Below are 22972 nucleotides of genomic sequence, written 5' to 3' on the forward strand. Positions count from 1 at the left end.
ACAATTCTTTGATGATACAAATGAAAAGACCTCCTTTCTATATATAGGAGTCTAAGGGGTCATAACATAATCAGAGCCGACATAACAATAATAATGTAAGGGCACAATAATAACAATAGTGGGCTTCTATGGGGCACAATACTAACAATATGGGCACTACATGGGTACATCAATATAATAAGTGGGTTTTACTAATAACAATAATGGGTTACACTAGTAGTACAGGGGCCTAATATGCCCCTCTCCTTCAAAAAACGTTTTCCTCAATGCTTGAGTGGTTCTTGATGCTTCTGTATAAAATTATTGTCCTCCCATGTGGAATCTTCAGCGGGTAAGTTCTTCCACTTGATGAGATACTCTGAAATTGATCGATTTCGTAGCTGTCGAGTTCTTGTTTCTGTGACTGCTCCAGGTTCCAATATGTTTTTTTCCTTCCTCTTCAATTTCTGGCAATATTGTTTGAATTGGGATCTTTTGCAACTTTTGAATAAGTGTCCATACTTCTTCGTCCTCCTTCCATTCATCCCTTGCTTCGTTTATCCAATCTAGTTGGATAATAGAAATAGCAGAAGACAATGCTTCCACATCCTCATCCTTGAAGAGTCTTCCCATTCGGTAAGGTCGCCATTTTTTAAGTGCATGTAGTATTGCCAACATTTCCTTCTCATAAATAGCTTGCTTGAGATGTAGCAGTAAAAATACCCAATCACCTACATCAAAACATTTTTCACTATGATGTTGATCTACTTGTTGTTTCGTTTGATTTTGCACCAAGGTGGCATTATCCTTTAAAAGTTGGAGAACTTGTTGTTGATGCTTGATGTGATCTTTCACTGCTTGAACCTTTTTCTTCTTGATATGTCCTTCTATCTCTAGAGTTTTAGGAGTGGTAATTTCTTCCAATCCTTTACAAGATATGGTCGGATTCATTTCTTGATGCTCGATGTGATCTTTCAATTCTTGAACATTTTTCTTTTTGATATGTCCTTCTATCTTGAGAGTTCGAGGAGTGGTAATTTCTACCAATGAATTACAAGATATGGTTGGATTCATTTCTTCTTTCTCGATGTGATCTTTCACTTCTTGCACCTTTTTCTTGTTGATATGTCCTTCTATCTTGAGAGTTTAAGGAGTGGTAATTCTTGCCAATGCTTTACAAGATATGTTCTGATTCATTTCTTCTTTCTCTGGGGTGGGGTCCTGGCGTATATCTTCTTCTTTTGATGTTTCTTGATCCTTTTCTTCCTCCTCTTCATATTCTATGTAAAATAATTTCTTCTCAGCACACTTATGACCGTTAGTGCATTTGCTATTACAATTGTAACAAAGCCCTTTTTGTCATTTTTCTTCCAATTGTTGTGGTGTAACCCTTGTAGGTTGTGGAAGGCTAGGAGAAACAACACTTCCATCTTTATAGTTGTGAGGGGTATGCTTCCTGGTTTCCATAATTTTTCTTTCCACTATGTCACAAAGCCCTTTTTTCCAATTGTTGTGGTGTTGCTCTAAAGAAGGTGTTGCTCTTTGTATCCTCATAATGTGCTATCATTTCCTCCATGAAAATTGACCACGTAACAAGTTGTTTATGAGAACAAAGCCCTTCATACCATAAAAATTGATCTGGTTCTAAATATGAAGATGCAATACATACCTTTTCTAATAGTGGTACACCATGTAGATCAAAATATTGCTCCATCTGAAGTATCCAATTTACCAGATCCTTGCCATCAAACTTCCTCATCTTGCTTTTTCTTGATTTTAGGAGCCCGATCTTGAAATGACTGTAACTCTGTACTTTCAGATCTTTAAGTTCTGAAATTGTGATCTGTAGTATCCCTTTGTGTCCTCCTTCCAATGCCACCAGTCTGATCCAAATTGGATTCTCCAAGAAAGAGTTATGCACAATCTCCAAAGATGACCTGATTATAGACCTTTCCAAAAGAGCGGACTTGTATGAAGTGCCACGTGTCACGGTTTCGACCGTTGGCACTAAAAAATATATACAAGAAACTATATTCCGTCCTCTTTCTGTACCTTTTTACAAAATTTCAATCCGATGCTCAGAGAGAAAGTTATGACGATTTTCCCTAGATCACCTGTTTGGAATTTAATTCAGGAGTCTTCAAAAAGACCAACTTCCTCAGACCATATCTCTGCCAATATAGCACGAAAAGCTCTGAAATTTTGACCCGAGATTCCACGAGATTTCTTCTGAAATGGGTTTTGTTTTAGCTCCTCAAATGTCACAAAAAAAAAAATTATAGCGAAAATACCACGATGACCTGTTTGGAGCAGCGAAACCCTAGAATCCAAAGCTCTGATACCAGATGTTATGAAACCAGCTCACAAAAAGATAGAAAATATAGTTGAACACCTTAGAATTCAACCTCTTTGAGGGGGCAACCTCCTTTACAATACACAAATAAAAAATTCTTCGATGATACAAATGAAAATACCTCCTTTCTATATATAGGAGTCTAAGGGGTCATAACATAATCAGAGCCAACATAACAATAATAATGTAAGGGCACAATAATAACAATAATGGGCTTCTATGGGGCACAATACTAACAATATGGGCACTACATGGGTACATCAATATAATAAGTGGGTTGTACTAATAACAATAAGGGGTTACACTAGTAGTACAGGGGCCTAACAATCATCCTGCCATAGAATGTAGACCAGATGTAGAAGAACAAGATGATGATAGTCTACCATTTTACATCTCTTAATGTACATACTTAGCTTCTCCACAACTGCATGTCAGATTTAGGAGAATCACATTACCTAATGACTAAGTCGATCATGGTGAAACTAGGACTAGATATTACCAAACCATATCATGATATTTACTCATTTGATTCTAGAAGGGTAAAATGCGTAGGTCTCAACAAGTGATTAGTGGTCTCTCTTACTCAAATAGAAAGCAAAAGTGTGGTTATGGACATATTTGTGGATGATATTCCAACTTCCTATGACATGTTACTTTCTAGATCATGTGCCAAAAAATTGGAAGTAACTTTGTAAATAGATTTATCCTACATGACTATACTTGTATTTTGGGGTCAAGAGAGGAGAATATATATAACGGAAAAAATCTTATATGTTGTGAGTGATGCTAAGAAATATACAATTTTTTTATATATGCCATGGAGGAGTCCATGGGATGTTACAACGTATTCATGAACCCTCAAGCAATGGTAGAAATGGACCAGCTACCTGCTAGGATTGAACAACAACATGAGAAACATTTAGTCTGGAAGATTTTCTTCGATGGAGCATGTTCCAAAGAAGGAACAAGGGTAGGAGTGTTATTAGTGGCTCCTAGAGGAAAAAAAAATCCCCCTATCATTTAAACTAGAGTTTGATGCAACACAAAATGTTGTTGAATATGAAGCATTAATTCTAAGTTTAGAAACAACGAGGAAGGTGGGAGTGAGGAAAATCACAATTTTTGGTGATTCTAAGCTAGTGATATTCGAAATAGAGAACATCTATGCTACCAAACAACACACAAGGGGGTATTACTAAAATGTGGTATGGGATATTATTAAAACTTACTTTTATGCATTTAATATTACGATTATGCGCAAGGAAGACAATTAGAAGGAAGATGCATAGGAAATAACAACTATAAGATTTAACCCACCTCCTAATCCAAAATTAATATATGAAGTAGAGATGCGATACAATCCTTCTACCCAAATAACATCAATCATTAGAAAGTTTTCGAGGATGATGAACAACTAAATAGGTTTTTGGAGTTAGTGGATGAGTTTTAAACCATTAACATAGATCATGAAGATCAAGGTCTTGAAACATATTAGGAGGAGGTAGAATCACAAGAAGACGGTCTAAAGTTCCTCAACTAGATTGGAGGCGAAAAAGTGATACAGCTAAAGAACAACTTGATCCCAAAGGGACTCATCCCTTTAGAGTAGATATTTGATCGTAATGATGTGTCCACCATACCCATTTTCTATCTGATGGACAAAAATGTCGAAGAACACAACTTAGGCACTGAATGAACCTACAAAAGGTAATGCTTGACATGTTTTTGGAACTCACAGGAAAAGAAAGGTACGTTGAGTTATTTAAAAAGTTTAAAGATGTTTTTTCTTGGATTTATGAAGATTTGAAAACTTATAATAAGTACATAATACGTCATAGAATACCATTGAAGGTGAATTCTAAGCCTTTTGTGCAGATGCTTTCTTAGGTAATTTAATTGACTGTTAAATTACTTGCATTTATATGTGAATCTAGGAACATGAGCTTGCAAATTACACTACACTATATGTGCTAGGAGATTATCTTTCAATATTTATGAAAAACTGAAATGAATTGGAAACTTCAAAAGGGAATTAGATTCATTAGATTCTTTAATATAAACTATGAAATTACTAAGTTTTTGGAAAGGAAATTAATGTTAAACTAGAAAAAAACCATAAAGATTATTCATCTAAGAAAAAATCAGACTTTATGCTACGAAAGCATGGAGATTTTGTTCTTAAACTTACAAACTTTAATCTATGGAATCGTGAACATTTTTAATCTAAGAAACCATAAACATTTAATCTATGGAAAACGTGAGTTTTAAATCTATGATAAGCATAAACAATTAATCTATGTAAAACAAATAATTCATGAGAATATGAAAGAAATGAAAAGCATCTATAATATTCTCACAAATATCCATGAGGCCCTGCTAAGGACTACAAGGTGCTGAAAAAACAGATCAAGAGAATAGATTTAAATCACCAATTTCATTCAGAGTTGCACCATATTAAAAATAGTTACATAAATAGAGTTTTTTTCCTTCAATCAACAACAACAATTACAAATTATGATCATATTTGACACATCTCATCATCCATCTGATCAAAGAGACTGCTATTTATAGAATTTTGAGACAATTAACAAACTCATAATTTCCTTGCTTGATTTTTGGCCATGAGATCAAATCAAATAAAATTTCATGGATTTTTTGATCAAATATCAGCCTAGATTTGATCAAACTTATCGGTATGCCACGAATTTTCAGAAGAATAGCTCATTCAAGACTTTTTGTTGACTGTTCATTAAATGAAAATTTGAAAAACTGTATATCCACATAATTCATAAAATAAGGCTCCAAATAACTTAGAAAATATCTCAAATGGTAACGAGTTTGAGAAAATTACTCACAATGAACCTAATTGGGCCTGTTGTGAACAAAACCCATGGTCTTGTTTTCCAAAATTCACTTGAATTTTCTCAAAAAACATGTTTGAATTTGACTGGTCAAAAATGTTGTGCTTTTCCCTTGACTTTTGTTGGAGGTCCACATGTGTGAGCTGGGTGGAATTTGACCAATACAAATCCATAATAGAGCTTCTAGAAATAATGTCCATGTGTTGGATTTCCTTCTAGAGTGGTGCTACTACCTTAACAATGGAGATGGCTAAAGAAACTTGACAAAACTACAGCAACTTGAACTTGCTAAACTGTCATTACTAATCCATGCAAAATTCTTCTTAATCTACTAAGAATAATGGAAGTAATAATAACAAACCATTTAGACATGTATGCAGGATTGTTTTGCGTTTATGAATAAATATGGTTAAAAATGATGACAATGGGTGAAAGAATGACGCGAAAGTGGATGGTTTCATCAACAAAAATATGACAAATTCGAAGCCCAACATTCCCCCACACCAAAGAATTTACATGTCCTCATGCAATAAATAATTTCAAAGTTTCATAATCCAATCGGCTCCTTGCGTTCCTTTATTCTGTCATTTCAACTACATCCTTGATCAAGGCTCCAAGAGAGTAATATTAACCCTATATCTCAATAAGATGCACTTTTCTCTCTTAATTTTTCAAGATTACAAATCAGGAAGCATAACTCTTCTTTTCCACAATTTCTTGTTGTATCGTAAGTGTTGGCTTAGGGGGTCCTGACCCAGGTTGAGAGTTAAGTTTTCCAAACAAATCCCTACACTACTGGCGCATTCAGTATCAACCCGTAGAGCACTGATATAAGTCTCACTCGAAGCAGTATGGGGGGATGCTAGAACCAAGTTTCTGCACCCATAGATGAGCGTGATGTCGTTTTATACCCTTAACCTACCTTCGTGTAGGTCGATAAGCCTTTAAGGCTTATCGATATAACTTTCTTTTACCAACCTCTAGACCTTTGCGAAGGTCTACAACTGTCTTTCGCAGACGCTAAAGAAGTGAATCAACGAATTACATGCCTATGTAATTACCCCTAGTTCTGTATTTACCGAGATCGACCTAATTATTTTATATCTTTAACATGCATTAAGATATTCTTCATGTAAACAAATATTATTACTTGCATTCTTCTAACAGTGTAAAAAATTTAGAGTCATTCATCAATACAGTATTAAATCCTAACCCAATTATTCATCATAACATAAACGCATTGATTCATAACACAAGTAGATGGACAAAGCACATATATTTATGGAATAATCTCTTTACTAATACTTCAGTTCTGTTTACAGACTCAAGAGTACCCTGCGCACTCAGTTGTAGGGATCTGTGCACTCAGCTGAGGACTTTACTTTAGGCATCTACACACACAATTGTAGAGCCTCTCTTCTACTCTAAGAATCTTTGTTCTTCCTGCTAATGACCCATTATATTCATTCTTTATTATCTTCTGTCTTAACTGAACTACCTTAGACTCTCTAAGACACTCCTTTTTCATACAATCCCATGGTTTGCAGACCATGGGTAGATATACTAAAGATGACAAAACTTACATAAAATAAGGGAAGAACCCTTTATGACAGCTTACTATCTATGCGCTCTGCGACAAACACTTGCAGAGACTTTACACTTTACATAACAAAACTTGGGCTTTTGCCCCAAAATTGACCCCAGGGGACCCTGTCCCAACAGGCCCCCAACACAAACATCGTGACTCGCCCCCAAGTGACTCTTCTAGCGTGAAGATCTTACTTTGGAGACCTCCCAACTCTAATTGCGCCACTTCTACCTTAGTCGCACTCTGCATGGTTTCCTACTTGATTTGCTCTACCGGTTGCTCTGTTGCTAGTCCTGCATTGTCTTCCTTTACCTTCTACTATGTCCTCTGTAGGCTTGGTAGCTTCTCCTTAATGGTGGAAATGATAACATAGGCTTCATCCAACCAATGCCCCAATATGGCCTTAAGGACTGCCTCTTTCTGTTGCGATGCCTCCACCTATTTGAGAAACTACTTTACCTCATGCAGCTTAGCCAATCATTATGATATAGCGATGGTGCACACTGTCGCTCTTTCTTCATCATACTGCTACTGTAATTCGCGGGGTTCAATGTTCAACCTCTAGAAGTTAGGATCTTCTTGTAGAGTCGTAATAACCTCCATAGACTACTCAAAGAGTGAGGTGCAATCTGCCACTACGACATCTACTGTTGCAATTACATCCTTTACATCTCCCTCATGTTGTTCTCTGATCTCTGGTGGAGTTGAAGGCTGTGACTTCAACTCAATCTTTGTGATCTTTAGGTTTAGCTCAAACTAAACCTTGGTTGTTTTTGCTTTTGCATCGCACACACCTACAACCAATTTCCTAACCTTGGCCTCCAATGGCACTTCTTCTAGTATGTAGTTCAGGAATTGTCCTGCATGCTTTGGCTACCATGGCTGTAGTGTGCTAGTTCTGCTCTTGAACCTTATTCCTTGCTTCTAGTGTTGTTGTCTTCTCAACAAACATCTATTCATTGCTAACTTTCTTCTCACTGATCAAGCGAGTCAGTACGCACTAGTCCCAGGGCCTAATTTCTGTAATCACACCTGCTTGTAGTGTGTGAAGGAATTCACTAGGGAGCATGGCCAAGTTGAGACCAATATTCTTTAAAGCGCTGACAGTAGCCTTGTCAGTGTCTACCTCCATTCTCAAATCTCCATCAGGCAACGCGGTAGCCCGAAGATCGAACGATTGAACCAACTCTGTTGCTTGATTCGTTGGATCTAGAGCTCGTGCAAACTCATCTATATAGTAACCAATGCTTTCTTCTACTACTCCTTAAATTGCTACAACATTTCTCTTGTCGTGTCCCTTACCTTGTCTCCAATATCATCCAAGTCACCCTCTATCAAGGTGATTGGATTGAGTGATGACTTGGAGGCTTTGGTATTCTTTCACTGTCCCTCCTTTTCCTGTTCCTTATGTCACTTGATGCGGAAGGGAGTGCTCTCCTGATCTCCACCACCCTACTCTTACTGTTCTTATTCTTCCATTTGGGGCAAAGGAGATTTCTAACTTTTGTCAAAGTCGCGCTCTTCCTGCTCTGCTTGCTCCTTTACAGCATGCTCCACATTTACACAGGCCTTCTCTTAAGTCTCCATCTTCCTCTTTTCAAACAACTACTGAACTTTTAGTTAGGCCACTTCCTTTCTCTTCTCTTTGGAAGAATTTCTAGTCTTGGCGGAAAAATCTAAGGCCATGTCCCAATCTACTGGCCATTGCTTAACGACTTCAGCAATGGCATCATCCATAGCCAAGTAAGGGAGATCGTACCACTTTTGATTTGGATCGTTCTATGCCCAGAAGCAGACACAATGGAAGTCCTCTTTGAACTCTCCATAGCTAGATAAATGCTCAAATTTAGTTGGTGACAACTGCAGATTTAGGTTGATGGGTGCGTGGATGCTTGCCTCCATCAACACCCAAAATATTTTGCTTTTGCGAATCCGCACAATGTCCTTTGTTCCCCAGAGAGAAGCAAACTTGCCTGCTTCTAGTAAATATGTCTTGACTAGAGGAAACTAGCTATCCTTCGGCAACTCCCACACAACCAACACAATTGATAATAATAATAATAATGAATAATGGAAAGTCTTACTTTGGTCCTATGCCTCTCTGTAGTTTGTGAGGAACTCGCTGCATAGGTAGCACACCCAATTAAACTATACCCCCTCCATGCATTGAGTTGCTAACAAAATGACTGGTGCCGATGCCTCATCCACGCAACACTTTCTCATCACTTTTCCAACCAAAATTTGGGTGGCCACCTTCACCGCGAGGTCAGTAATACAGGAAATGGAATACCCACATGCCTTCTTGACAGGTTTGAACTTGTCCTTCATCTTCTTGACGAGGTCACGCTCGATCGTATTGCTGCCAAATGCCTTTGCGAGATTCAGTCCAGACTGAGGTAACAATGTGATCCAATTGATCAACATATCAGTGACTGGTATCGACTCACTCAACCACAAGCACCTGTCATGCATAAGGAAAATCAACTGCTTAATGACTGTCAAATTTATGGGGGCATGGTGGTAGTGAGGCACCCATAGGAGGTTTAACAACCCTGCCTTGTTTACCAGGCAAATCCATTCCACCAGCTCTATCACGGTGACACCAGACTCCTATTAAAACACTCTATTCATGAAGGTATCGATAGCCAGGTGGGGGAACCGCTCGATGTCCCCTAATTCCCAATCTTCAAGCTTCAGATGTGGGATGCGCACTAAGAATGAACCTTCAAAAGTTATGATTTCTAGCAGCAGGTGTGTGTTCAGGAAAAATTGTCCCTCATCTGGGTCCCTCGAGACCTTCACCTAGCGTTGGCACAGAGGGATCTAATATGATAGCTTTGAAATAGGGTCTACCCCTTCAGTATAGATGTGTTCAGTGCCCTCCTCGGCCTCCAAGTCTACTAGTTTTCCTCTCTCCTACATGGTTAGATTTCTTATCCGTTGTACCTGTGTAGCTGCAGTATCCCTTGGTGATTCGTGCACCAACAATGTCTTCTTTTGTTTATCCTTTTTAGGCTTGGGAGCCTATCTTGTCGGTGTATGCTTCGGTCTAGGTGACCTTGGCACCTTAGGCACTGATGGGAGTCTCCATACTCAAAACCTTAGGGGAAGCTCCCTCAGAGGTGACAATGCCCCTAGTACTAGTGGTCTTAGCTAGTGCAGACATGAGGTTCTTATTGGGCTCAAGATACTGATCAGACACGGGGCTTGCAAGAAAATTGTCAAAGAGCTCACGTAATAGACAACACAACTCAGAAATTCTCAAAATTCAAAGTGTTTCTCGTTGTATGTCCATCCGTAATTTATAAGAAAATTCAAATTCAAATTCGACCCTTCCCCCCAAAGTCCATCCATAAATGTGAGATTGGCGGCATATTTCCAAATATTTCACACTTGATTTCAGCCTTAAATGCCTTAAATGCTGGTCATCCACTCCTCTTAACCATCGCCTGGTAGTAAAATCATGAACAAGTGATGGTAATGGTCACTTTCTGGCTACACTGCATGCTCTCCACCCCTATAGTGCAACTCCCTTCGCACTCCTGTTGATGTTGTGATATCCTCCTGTTCCACGTAGACCCCTTGTTGTGTAGCCCTACAACCTAGGCAATTTAGTTTATAGTCCCGCACCTCCTTGTAGCTGCTTGGAGCACTAAGACTATGCTACCATCATATAGTCATCTAGCCAGATCCCCTGTGTATGGCCTCAATTAGCTTCCATTTACCTTTATATGAAATGGATCTCCATTCAATTTCACAAGCTAAAGTACTCCACCATCAGTAATCTCTTTGATCACATATGGCCCCAGCCAATGCATCTAAAATTTTCCTAGAAACTTATCAAACTTGCTTTCATATAATAAAACTAAATCTTTTACCTTGAAGGTGCACAATTTTATGTGTCGATCGTGCCATGCCTTTTCGCGCTCCTTTTAAACTTCTTGATGGAATCTAGTGAAGTATCTATCTTCCTCTAGCTTCATCAGCTGGACGAGTTGCTCTACTAGGGCTCCATGGTCCTCCACTCCTGTGCACACCACTATCCATAGACTAGACACAATGTATCCCATCAGCAACACAGCTTCTATGCCATAGACCAGCCTGAGACGTGTTTGTCTAGTCAACTTGTTACAAGTAGTTCTATAAGCCCATAACACATCTGGTATGCCCACGTCTGAGTCATTCCTCTACATATTACAAACCTTTGTAAATGTGTTCTCTAATATCTTATTAAATTCTTCCACCATCCCATTGGCTTGAGGGTGATATGGTGCGCCCTTTTGATGATAAACTTGGAACTCTTCCATCAGCGAACTGATTGTTTCATTAAGGAAATGCGTACCACGATCACTCATCAAAATCTTCGGGAAACCGAACCTGGTCAACACATATTCAAATAGGAACTTCATTGTTGTTTCCCTTGTACAGTCTTTTACAGGTTGCACCTCCTCTCATCTGGTCAAATACTCGGTTGTGGTGATGATATACTGTGCACCGTTTTCCTTTCTTGGATGCTGAATTAGTCCTACAAAATCAATCGCCTATTTCTCAAATGGCTGCAATGACACTTGCAGATTCAAAGGAAGCTCATCCCTTCGTGATGGTCTGCCCATCCTCTGACATGCATGGCATGACCTACAATATGCTTTAGAATCCTTATGTAACGTTGGCCACCATAGCCCAATGCATAAAATCTTTTGCACTGTTGCTTTTCCTGCGAAATGGCCTCATGCAGCTCCTCCAAGAGCTTCAGCTAGGATATGGCTATGTTCAAAATCAGGCACATATCATCGCAATATCTTATCCATTCCAATTTTATATAATTGACTTGCAATAATATTAAAATATGACATGAGCACCACTAATTCCTTCTTTTGTTGACTCGTCTATCCTGTTGGAGTCATTCTCGTAGTCAGGAAGTGGATGATGTCTACAAAATGATTGTCTGCCATGCACACCACAAAGAGTTGTGTGTCTAGCAATCCTTCATCCAAATTAGTAGGCTCCTCTCATGTTTCAATGTGTGACAGATGATCTGGCCTTGCATTCAATTTCCCTGGCTTCGAAATTACTTCGAAATCATACTCTTGAAATAACAACAACCATCTGCATATCCTCGCCCCCCCAACATAGGCTTGTTGACCAGGTATTTTAATGCAAATCGTCTGTACACATCTTAAAGTGTCTGCCTAGGAAGTAATGCCTGAGCTTCTGGAGTGCTTACTCCATAGCCAAACCTTCACACACCATCGTCGAATAGTTCTTTTTAGCCTTAGACAACTTCGTATTTGCAAATTCTATTAGGTGATCCAATTCTCCTTCATCGGCCTATGTTAGTACTGCTCCTAGCGTAATACATGATGCATCCACATGCGCATGAAATTCCTTCTTGCAATCCGGGAATACTAGGATAGGTGCAGTGATGATATTTTCTTTTAACACATCTAGGCTCTACTGACATTCCTCATTCCAACATAATGTAGCATCCTTCTTCAACAGCTTTTCTATCGGTGCAGTAATCTAAACATAACTCTTGATGAACTTTCGATAATAACCAGTATGACCCAGTGTTGCATGCAACTGTTTAACACTTCTTGGTGCCTCCAAATTAATTATGACCGCGATCTTGGTAGGGTCCACCATTAATCCTTGTTTGCATACTACATGACCTAGCAAGATTCTGAAAGGGACGCAAAATAAACACTTCTTCAAGTTTAGCACAATCTAATACCTTTGACTCATATCCAGCATCAACTGCAAACTAGCTACATTGTGCTTTACTAGCCCAAACACTATCCAATCATCAAAGTATACCTCCAAAAATTTGTGAATGAACTCTTTGAACACCGCAATGACTATGCATGAAAATATTGTCAGTGCATCCTTAAGTCCAAAAGGCATTACCATATACTAAAAGCATCCCCACTCAGTCACGAAGGTAGTCTTACTCTTGTCTTCTAACATGATCGTTATCTGGTGGTATCCAAAGAACCCATTAATAAACGAATATGCTTCCTATCCACCAACATTATCCAATACCTCATCCGTGAATAGATTTGGAAAGGGATCATGAACGCAAGCATCATTCAATTTCCTAAGATCTATGCATATCCTTATTTCATCCTTCTACTTCTTTTCTTAGACTACCATGGGGCTTACCCAACCAGACTCCTCCATTGGTTCAATAATCCCTGCTGCCAACATCTTGTCTAACTCCAAGTAGACCTTTTCCTTGTACTTAGGATTAAGGCGATATGGCCTCTGCTTCATAGGCTTCACATCTAGTTTCAATGTTATTTTCATCGCTCCTAAATCACCTATTATCCCCTTCAAGTCTAAAAAATTTATAGGGAACAAATCCTGGTACTCGTGGAGCAACGCAGCGAACTTATCCACCGTGGAATCATCCCAGTAGTCCCCTATCTTCAAAAAATTTCGCTCCGCCTCTGTTCCAATGTTCACTTGTCTAGTTTTCAGCATCATGGTGATATCTGGATTCTCTATCTATGACCCCTCAACTTCGCGGTGACCTTCTACCTCTAGGATATTAATGTTCCTCGGATTCTCCTCTTCTTCTTTAGCAGTCACATTGTAGCACTCCAACGCATGGTGTGGGTGGGTGGTGCAGTCTAGTTGAATCCTATCCAAGGGATCCTGTAGGATTCTAAATATTGCCACCTTGACCTCTTGCAATGCTTCATCAATGCATTCGAATCCATCCTCAAAGCTGAATGCCATCAAGAATCCTTGCCTCAAAATATCCCATTCATCCGTGCCTTGGCTGAGCTTTATCTCCAAGTAGCAATTCATTGGTATTACATCCAAAGTGTGACAAAACAAATGCACCCACTCCGATTGCAACTCTACACCATAAGAACCAGTCCATTTTTCTAATTGATCGTGAATCTCACTCCTCCCATCATATTTCTCTGTCAATTGCACTTTTGGGCAACCAAACTGTACCCTCATCATCCTTCTGTATTTGCGCCATCCATCAAAATTGTCTTTATGTGCACCCCACGATCTTGCAGGCATAGCGCCAAATACAAGGCTTGGAATTGATGCTTCTCTGGTACTTGCCTTTAAAATGCATCCAAAAATTTATCTAGCTTAGTTAAACCATCATAATAAGGAAAACACCTTACCTTCGATGATACACAGCGTAGGGATTTAGTCATCATGTTACAGCGTAGCGTAGATACTTCGTGCAATCGATTATGCCAATGCTCCAATTTCGAAATTCCTCATCTGAATCTAACGTGAAGGAGCTTTTACAGTCCCATGCAATATGTCCATCAGCATTCAGATTCACCCAATCTTCATCTCGCATTGTTATCTTATAAATCTGGTCCAGATCATCGTCACTTTCATAGTCGCGGACTGGTTAAGTATAGCGTAGTCCTTCTGTAGGGTCTAGAGGTACTACTACACAGAGTGATTTCCTCTAAAATGAAATTATTTGCTTCTTCAAATCGATCAGCCCATTCATGTGAATAGCCCGATCAATCCCAAGGAGCGGGGTAGGGATTGTTGTCAGCAACAATTTCTATTACTTCAAAATCAACCAATGTGCTCACGCCTTCAATATCTACTGTTACTCCTTGCAATCTTCCCATGGGGATAATATTCTTTCTTATTTGCCATCATCAATTTAATAGGAGACCACTGCAGTGCAGGTCTACCCATTCTCTGTTTGTTTCAAAAAAACATTTGCATCTGATCTCAGATCCAGAGTAACTTGGTCCATTTCATAATCTCCTATTTGTGTGGTGAGCCTCATCTCACACCCTGTTCTTGCCTTACGCTTACCAATTTTCCAGACTACGTGAGGTCCTTCAATAGCATTTTCTTTACTAGAAAATTTATTGATCAACTCCTGTAATCCTTTTACAGCCTTGCTATCACGTAGCAGCTTCATATAGTTCTCCAAAAAGGTAGTAAGCATGGATGGGTCTATTTCTTCAGACTGCTTATCCTGACTTCCTAAGGTAGAAGCCTCAATGAAGCTTTTCTTTGCTTCCATGAAGGTTTCTTTCATGTTCTCTAAATCAAAGCCAACCTCCTTTTGTTATGTGGAATTTTGCATCTACGGATAAATCCTAATTCCCTAGGTAGGTAGTTATACCTAGAACAATAGATTTAAAGCACTTATTCTTTTTCTATAGATGATAAATAAGACAAGGGAATCAAATGACCTACTTCTTCTTTTACTTTCCTTTTGTCTCCTTTGTATGACTCCCATCACTCCTTCTCAAACTTAACTCGCTCAAAAAGTACCTTCAAGCATAGACAGAAGATAGAGAACCAATCACAGCAAGAGCTCTATCGACTATAAGTAAATAGAACCAGATACATTCACACATATAAACATCATATATCAAGATAAGCATATGGAAAAAGGTGTTAACAACTTTATTAAGTAGAAGGAAGAATTAGAACCATGAAGTCCGATCCATTGTCACTCTTCCAGCTTGGGTTCCAACCAACATCACATCAATAGCACAACACTCTGGTACCATAACAATACTTGCTCATAATCTCAATCCTCACACCAACAATATATCCTTACAAATTCTCAAAGTCCAGCCCCTAATCACTTAGATGAGTGCTCAATTTATAGGAAAATGGAGGAGGTTTGGTCATAAATGAGGGTATTGAATGGCCTTCCAAACATAGAGCTAGTTTCCATGGAGGAAGGGATGAGAGGATAGGAGGTTACTTAACTCATTACCTATCAAATTTTGAGATCATAGGAGATGATAAGTGTGGGATTCTTCTAGATGGCTCTAGAATATAAGAATATTCCCAGAATCCTATGATGATTTCGCTCAAACTCACCCAGCGCAGGTCAAAGTGGGCCTAAGTGCTCTAGAAAGCACCCACACATGGGCCTACCTACACTGAAGCTCACTTACCCGTATCCAAGGTTGCGCTGTTCCCTCAAGGAGGCATTTCTGGAGGGATTCAGGCCAAGAAACTCTAAGGGAAGGAGGAATTCAAATTGTTGACTTGTCTAAGGCATGTAGCAAATGAATTAGGGTTTGATGAGCACTAATGGTACTGATCTGAATGATGGGAGTGATGTGCCCAAATGGATCTATAACAGATGCCCCCTAAAGCATGAACTTGAAAATAATGATGTTGAGTGATATGTTTTACGATGTGATGAGGAGGTTCCAAAGTTGATGGTGACCTGCATCGATTACAATACAATATCATGATATTTTTATTTTTCTCATGAATTGCTAAGGGAAGGCATACCCATGCTCAACATATAAACTTTCATTACAAGTACATAGAGAGTCATCTACAGATATAGACCCATGATAGGATGACCATCAATGTAAAGCCATTGTATGGATGATTTGGTACATTTGCTGTAATCGTAGTCCGGATTGATGAAACTAGATCTGGGGTCTACTATCTAGTTCAATTGTTTGCTCAAGTACGAGTCTAACCATCCGAGTATGTGATCTGAAGTCGAACATGGGAAGACACCATCTGTTTACCAGCCAATGATGTAAGTCGTTAACAGATGCAAGAGAAATCATCGATAATGATAATGGTCCTCAAGGTACTGCAATACATTATGCATGGTGTGAATGGATATTTTGATGTCGAACACCATACAAGGTCTTTCATTCGAAGGCCAGCGATGTCAACCTATCGTTGGAAGCGAGAAACTTTCCATTGATGTATGCAAGTCTCAAGGTACCGAAGGGGTGTTTCTAAGTCAACTTCTTGGATAATGTGATGATGTTGACAAGAAGAGACTCATCGCAGGAGGGCCTTGATGTATCCCACATCAACGACACCAAACAAGTGTAATGATTTTTTCTATTCAGAATGTGACAATCGAGACAAGGTTCAGGAATGACGATCATGAAAATGAAGGTTTATGAGTATTACAAAGGATGAATTTCAAAATGAGTGACCTCTCTTGAACATGTCAGTGACATTGAATGGATTGGTAGCATTGACCCAAAACAAAAGTAATGGATGGTATGATAGACCAAGTTATGATGACCATCAAACAGATAACCCAACCCAAATAGTCACAATGATGAAGTGAAAGTGTCATGCTCAAGAGCGACCTATTGCCATAATGTGGTTTACCCTTTTCCCATTTTCCCCAGCCATTGCTGACCAATACCTGTTTATTTTTATCAAGCTTGAGGAGGATAACATATTCTTGTTGTATAATTCCACCTTTCAAGTGAATGAATCGCTATGTGATGTTTTAACGAGTTTAGCGAAGGTGAAACTCTGTCTTGTCATGATGGACAAGTTTGTCATTATTTGATGTTTCAACGAGTCTAATGACAATGATAACTAAGTCCTTTTCATGTTTAGAGAGTTTGAGAAGGGACAAAAATAAAAATCCACAAGTTCTTTTCGTATATTTGTCTCTCAAGTCCAAAAAAGCGTAAAACAATACAAGAGAGAACCTATTGACCATGTTCGGTCAATGTATCCCCTTTTCATAAATAATCGATCTCATCTCGAAAAAGGGTTAAACTTATACTAAGTAGATGTCATTTCCAATCCATTAATGAGTTGAAAAGGACAAGTGCTCAGCAATATTTTCATATTTCGAGAGTCTGAAAAGAGCTTAAAGAGGACTCCAAGGGGGTTCCTTTTTCGATGTTTAACAGAGCTTGAAAAAGAGATAAAATTATGCTCTGTGGTCAAAGTACATTTACGATCGTGCACATCAAATTATGTATGTCAGTTGTAAAACTATTCAAAGCAACACCAAACAGATTAAAGATACATGTTTCATTGGTAAATAATAGGTAAATACTAAAGTTATCTCATTTAATGTTCATGAAATAAACATAAAAACAAGAATTTACCGTGTTATTTTTACCATTTGATCTTTACCATTTAGTTTGTGCTCTGACCCTATTTTATACCTTGATCTTCAACAGTTGATTGCAAGAGATTTTGCGGATCATTTCTTGTGCTGTTTGGACTAGGTAGGATATATACCCCTCCTCTTTCTTTTCATGCCATTCTTTTACTATTTCATGCATTTTTTTAGGGTTTTTAGGGCCCCTAGGGTTTGAAATTTTCGCCCTAGGATCAGCACAGGCTTGCATGTTGAAAACTGCACTGGAGAGCACCCAGATAGAAGGCATTCTACACTACAACGCAGTGTCTTCTTGCTTGGGTTTTGATGGGCGAGTTTCACAAACTTGTTTCACCAAATGGACCCAAAATTTCTCCAGTTTTTTGCATGAAAAGGATCCTAACTAAGCTTATGGTTTGATTTCATGATTTCATCAAATCAGAATGTCTATTACATGGTGAATAAGAGAGCATGAAGAGCAAGACATGGTTTCCCTAAATGATCCGGGTACAGTTAAGGCCCTCAAAAACTGTGGGTTGCTCAAATACTTCAGGTTGTCCGTAATGAGGCAACAATCAGAACTACTGTAGTTCCTAGTTCATGCATGGGATCCGACAGATGAATATTTTCCCATAAGGGAAAATTTTTTCCCTATTACGATCGATGATGTTTATTTTCTTACAGGGTTGTCGAGACGCGATGCCCCCATATCTCTTTCAGGTCCTTCCCATGGAGGGGAGTGAGTGAGGGACTATGTTCGACAATTCTGTCCTCCAGGTACACAGCCTAGCAAGGAAAAAAAGATAATCATAAAATATATTCATGATTTGACTTTGATAACAATCCTTTTCACCATCGCAAAGTTGGCAGGCAGTTTGACACTTCATCTGGTGAACAGATCATATTTGCAGTATGCACTTGAGTATCTTGAGCGAACTTTATTCAACTGGTGTGAGGCAGTACTTTCTCCACTAAAAGAGTAGCTGAAAAAGGTAAAGAGTGGTAATACAAAGAACTTTAGTTATGGATCACTCTTAATTTCTTTTACCTTAGAGAGAATTCCATTGATGCAACCCAAGCATGTAACACTGGGTGTAGCTAGTCCTAGAGATTGACAAACGCGGCAGTGGGTCAAATTGATGGATAGACATGCTGGTCTATCATCGATTACATTTTCCACTACATTATTCAGTTGGCTCTATCAATAGCACATTGTCATCAAGGAGCATCCATACTCTAGGATAGATTTTCATGGAGATCGAGAGTTGAGTTTACCAGTGGGCGCTCAATGGGGTGCTATAGATAAATTGTTTCTGACAAAAATGTTTTTTTATTTTTAAATTTCTACATGGTTTTGTGTTTTTATGTTCCAAGACTAAACAAAAATCATTCTCATGCATGCAAATGTGGGTACCGTTCAACCTATGAGTCACCAATAGGAGGCATGTGGGCCATCGTGGAGAAATGTTGGGAGAGAAGTTCTCCAGGATTTGGATTTGGCCGAGACACGAGCAGAGTTGCGAGATAATGTAGAGGGATTAACTATTGGTATTCTGGATGTCTAGATCGAGGAATTACCTATGAGGCTGCAATGCCATACTATTGTTGTTCTTGGCCATTGGATGTGCCTCTTCTGCATGATAACTCAAGCTATGACATGTTATCATGAGCATCACTAGGTCTACTTATGATGTTTTTTGCATGCATTTTGAGTTTTTAGGTCAGATGACCAAACATGTCTTGGACACAATTTTGTAAGAACTTTTAAAACATCTATTTATTTTAATTTCAGAGTTTATATATATATATAGTTATGTGCAATCCTATTGAACTAATGATGTGAATTGAAAATTTACTTTTACATGTGTCGCAAATGTCTGTTTAACACATAGTTCGCTAATGAGTCGGTTAATCTGTTAAAGTTTCTCGAAATATGTTGATATTGAATGTACTCAAAATGTCTTTCCAAAATATGAACTCTAAGGAACATATGAAGAATCATTGAGTTTCAGACTGTATAAATGTTTGTTAGTTGTAGTACAATGAGTTGTGAGTCCAGCCTAATGATGATTCAGCAAATGCCAAGTGAAATGGCATCAGAGATAAGTTCGATCAACGCACTATACTCAGCCGTATTATTCATCAATCAATCAATAAAAATCCCTTGAAAACTCACTAACTCACCACTTGGTGCAAAAATGGCCCATGCTACAGAAGATAGGTTCTGTGTACTACGACTAGCACCATTGGCATAACCAACAAATGGTTCCAAAGGTTTCGACATCTACAGCAAATGCAAAGCAGATTACTTATCCACATAAAAACTCCAAAAGACACACTGACACACACACACATGCAATTAAAGCATATATACAATGATTTTTACTACACTCAATTAAGCGTAGTAACGTTTGAGATACAACCCATTTCGTGGCTGTGACAATGGAATTCCATCATAATCCACCAACTCGTCGGCACCTTTTGCCAAAACACACTTGACAATATAAGGACCCATCCAAAGCGATTCAAATTTTCCTACTCCTAGTTTATCAAATTCCTGATCGTAAAGCAAGACCAAGTCTCCTTTTGAGAAAACGCAAGGCTTGGAATTTCTGTCATATTGCGCCTTGAGTCATTTCTTATGCACTTCATTAGCCAATGTAGCTTCATGACGGGTTTCATCCAGATGGATAAGTTCTATGAAACATGCTTCTTCTTCAAAAGTTTCGGGAAATAGGTCAATTGCAAGTTTGAGAGATGAAATTTCGCATTGTATCATCAAGATTGCCTCTAGACCATACACCAACTGAAAGGGTGTGAATCCAGTTAAATTTCTAAACAAGGTTCAATATGCCCATAAGGGAGAGTACAGGATTAAATGCAAGTTTTTTTTATGAACCCCTACCATTATTTGAAGCATTCGCTTCAGGACTTGTTAATGTCCTTAACTTGTCCATTCACTTGTGGATAATAAGGAGTAGAACTATCATTTGAAACTCCTAACTTGGCAGTTAACTCAGCCATCATGTGATTGCGAAAACACGACCTGTGATCTATAACTATAGCTTGTGGTACACCAAACCAGGCAACTACATGGTTGAAAAAGAAAAGAGTAGTCATCTCACCATTGTTTTTTAGTGTTGGCATCGCCGTTTTGACGAATGGTCCAACAGTGATGATAGCATGCAATGGTGCAGGTGGTAATATAGATTTACGTTCATAGATTTGGCATGCTTGATAGCTTATGCCAGCAATTATGCAATCATTGAATATGGAAGGCCAGAAGTAACCAGCACGGACAATTCTCTACGTGGTAGGATAACCGGATAAGTGTCCAACACAATCACCTGAATGGAAATCATTCAAAACTTTCTTTTCTTCCTCATGAGTGAGGCACCTTCGTAAAATTATATCAATACCATGATGATAAAGAGTGTCGCCAATGATAAGATAATATTTGGCTTGGTATTGGATAGGTCATTGTTGCGAGTCAGAGGTATGAGGCCGAAAATTTTCCGTATGGAGATAAATCAGTATATGTCCATACCACGTGTCAAATGACGAAATCAGGAATAGAGACTCATCTATAATTGATGGTTCTGATGTTGAGTCAATGGTATTCAAGGGAAGGTCTCAAAGAAGCTCGACAAAGACTAGAGATTTCTTTGATTTGGATTTGATGAATTCCAAATCAAACTCCTACAAAATGATGATCCATTTTGAGTATTTCCCCCCATCAATTGACATGACAAAATATATGTCATATGGTTGCAATCTGAAATGATAGTGGTCTATCAGAGCAAGATGTAGTGGTGAAATCTCTGTACATCTTCAACAACAGCCAGAGCCAACTTCTTGATGTAAGAGTACATAACTTCTATACCATTGAGATTGCAGCTCAAATAATATATCGGATGTTCAATCTCATCCTCTTCTTGGACTAAAACCATTCTAATGGTTGTATCTCCAGCGACGAGATACAGGAAGTAGTCGTTTTGATAATTCAGGGAATACATTAATGAGGCTCTAATCAAGGTATATTTAAGAGAATCAAAGGAAGGTTGCGCAACCTGGTCCCAATGGAAGGGTACCCCTTTTTCAATAAACGAGTAAATCCTTTAGCCATTTCAGCATAATTGGGAATGAACCTCCTCAGAAAGTTAGCCTTCCCTTGGAGTCTCTATAACTGTAGTAGATTGGAAGGTGGAGGCAAGTCAAGGATTTCCTAAACCTTAAGTGGATTGAGTTGAATTCCCTCCTTAGACACTACGAATCCAAGCAAATGACCAGAACCAACAAAAAACACACATTTGTGTGGACTGAGTCATATTTTGTAGTGTCGACACCATAAAAATATAGCTCTCAAATGTTGCGGGTGATCAGTTCATTTTTGTGGAGTAGGTAAATTGTCAAGGTATGGTTGAACAATATGTTTGATGTCATGGAAGGCATAATTCATCACCCTCTAGAATGTTTCCCCTACATTCTTCAAACAAGAAGAAAGTTTCTTGTAAGTGAATGTGCCCCATGGACAAATAAAAGAAGTTTTAGATTGGTCCTCTGGGCGGATATTGATCTGATTATAGCCAAAAAACCATCCATAAATGAGAATATTTTGCTTTCGGAACATTCATCAATAATTTGGTCGATAAAGGGAGTAGGATAATTGTCTTCTGGACAAGCCTAATTAACATCCCTATAATCGATACACACTCGTATTGTCCCTTGTTTCTTCATGACAAGAACAATATTGGAAACCTAATCAGTAAGAGGAACAGGGTAAATGAAACCAGCATGCAAAAGTTTTTCAACTTCTATTTTAATAGTAGCAACCTTCTTTGGATGAATAGGATGGAGGCGCTGTCGCACTGGTTTGACATCAGGATACATTTTGATTTCATGTTCAACTATACTAGAGTCAATTCCTGGCATCTCCTCATATGACCATGCAAATATATCTTAAAATTCATGAAAGAGAGCATGGTAAATATAAAGTTCTAATGGAGAATAATATTTTCCAACATCAATGTTTTCTACAATATTAGGTTTGGTGGAAATATTGATAGAAATAGTTTCTTCAATGTTTGACAGGTTTTACTTGGAATCTACTGTATCTATGAAAATAGAATTTGAAAGTAAGTCGACAAGTGAAGGGTGATTAAGTTCATTTGAATAATCTTCCATGTGATTTGGAATATGGGAATGATGATGATAATCTTCCCATGGTTCTCCTTCTATCATCACTGATTGGATGATTCCTTCATTAGTAGAAAATATACTTGAAAAAGGATCGGAGGAAGTACCATATTCTGAAGAACGATCTACCCATATTATTGACG

This window comes from Pinus tabuliformis, chromosome 3_2 (genome assembly GCF_031772625.1).
Source record: "Pinus tabuliformis cultivar Carrire ecotype Pingquan chromosome 3_2, CPIR1, whole genome shotgun sequence".
NCBI classification, from domain to species: Eukaryota; Viridiplantae; Streptophyta; class Pinopsida; order Pinales; family Pinaceae; genus Pinus; species Pinus tabuliformis.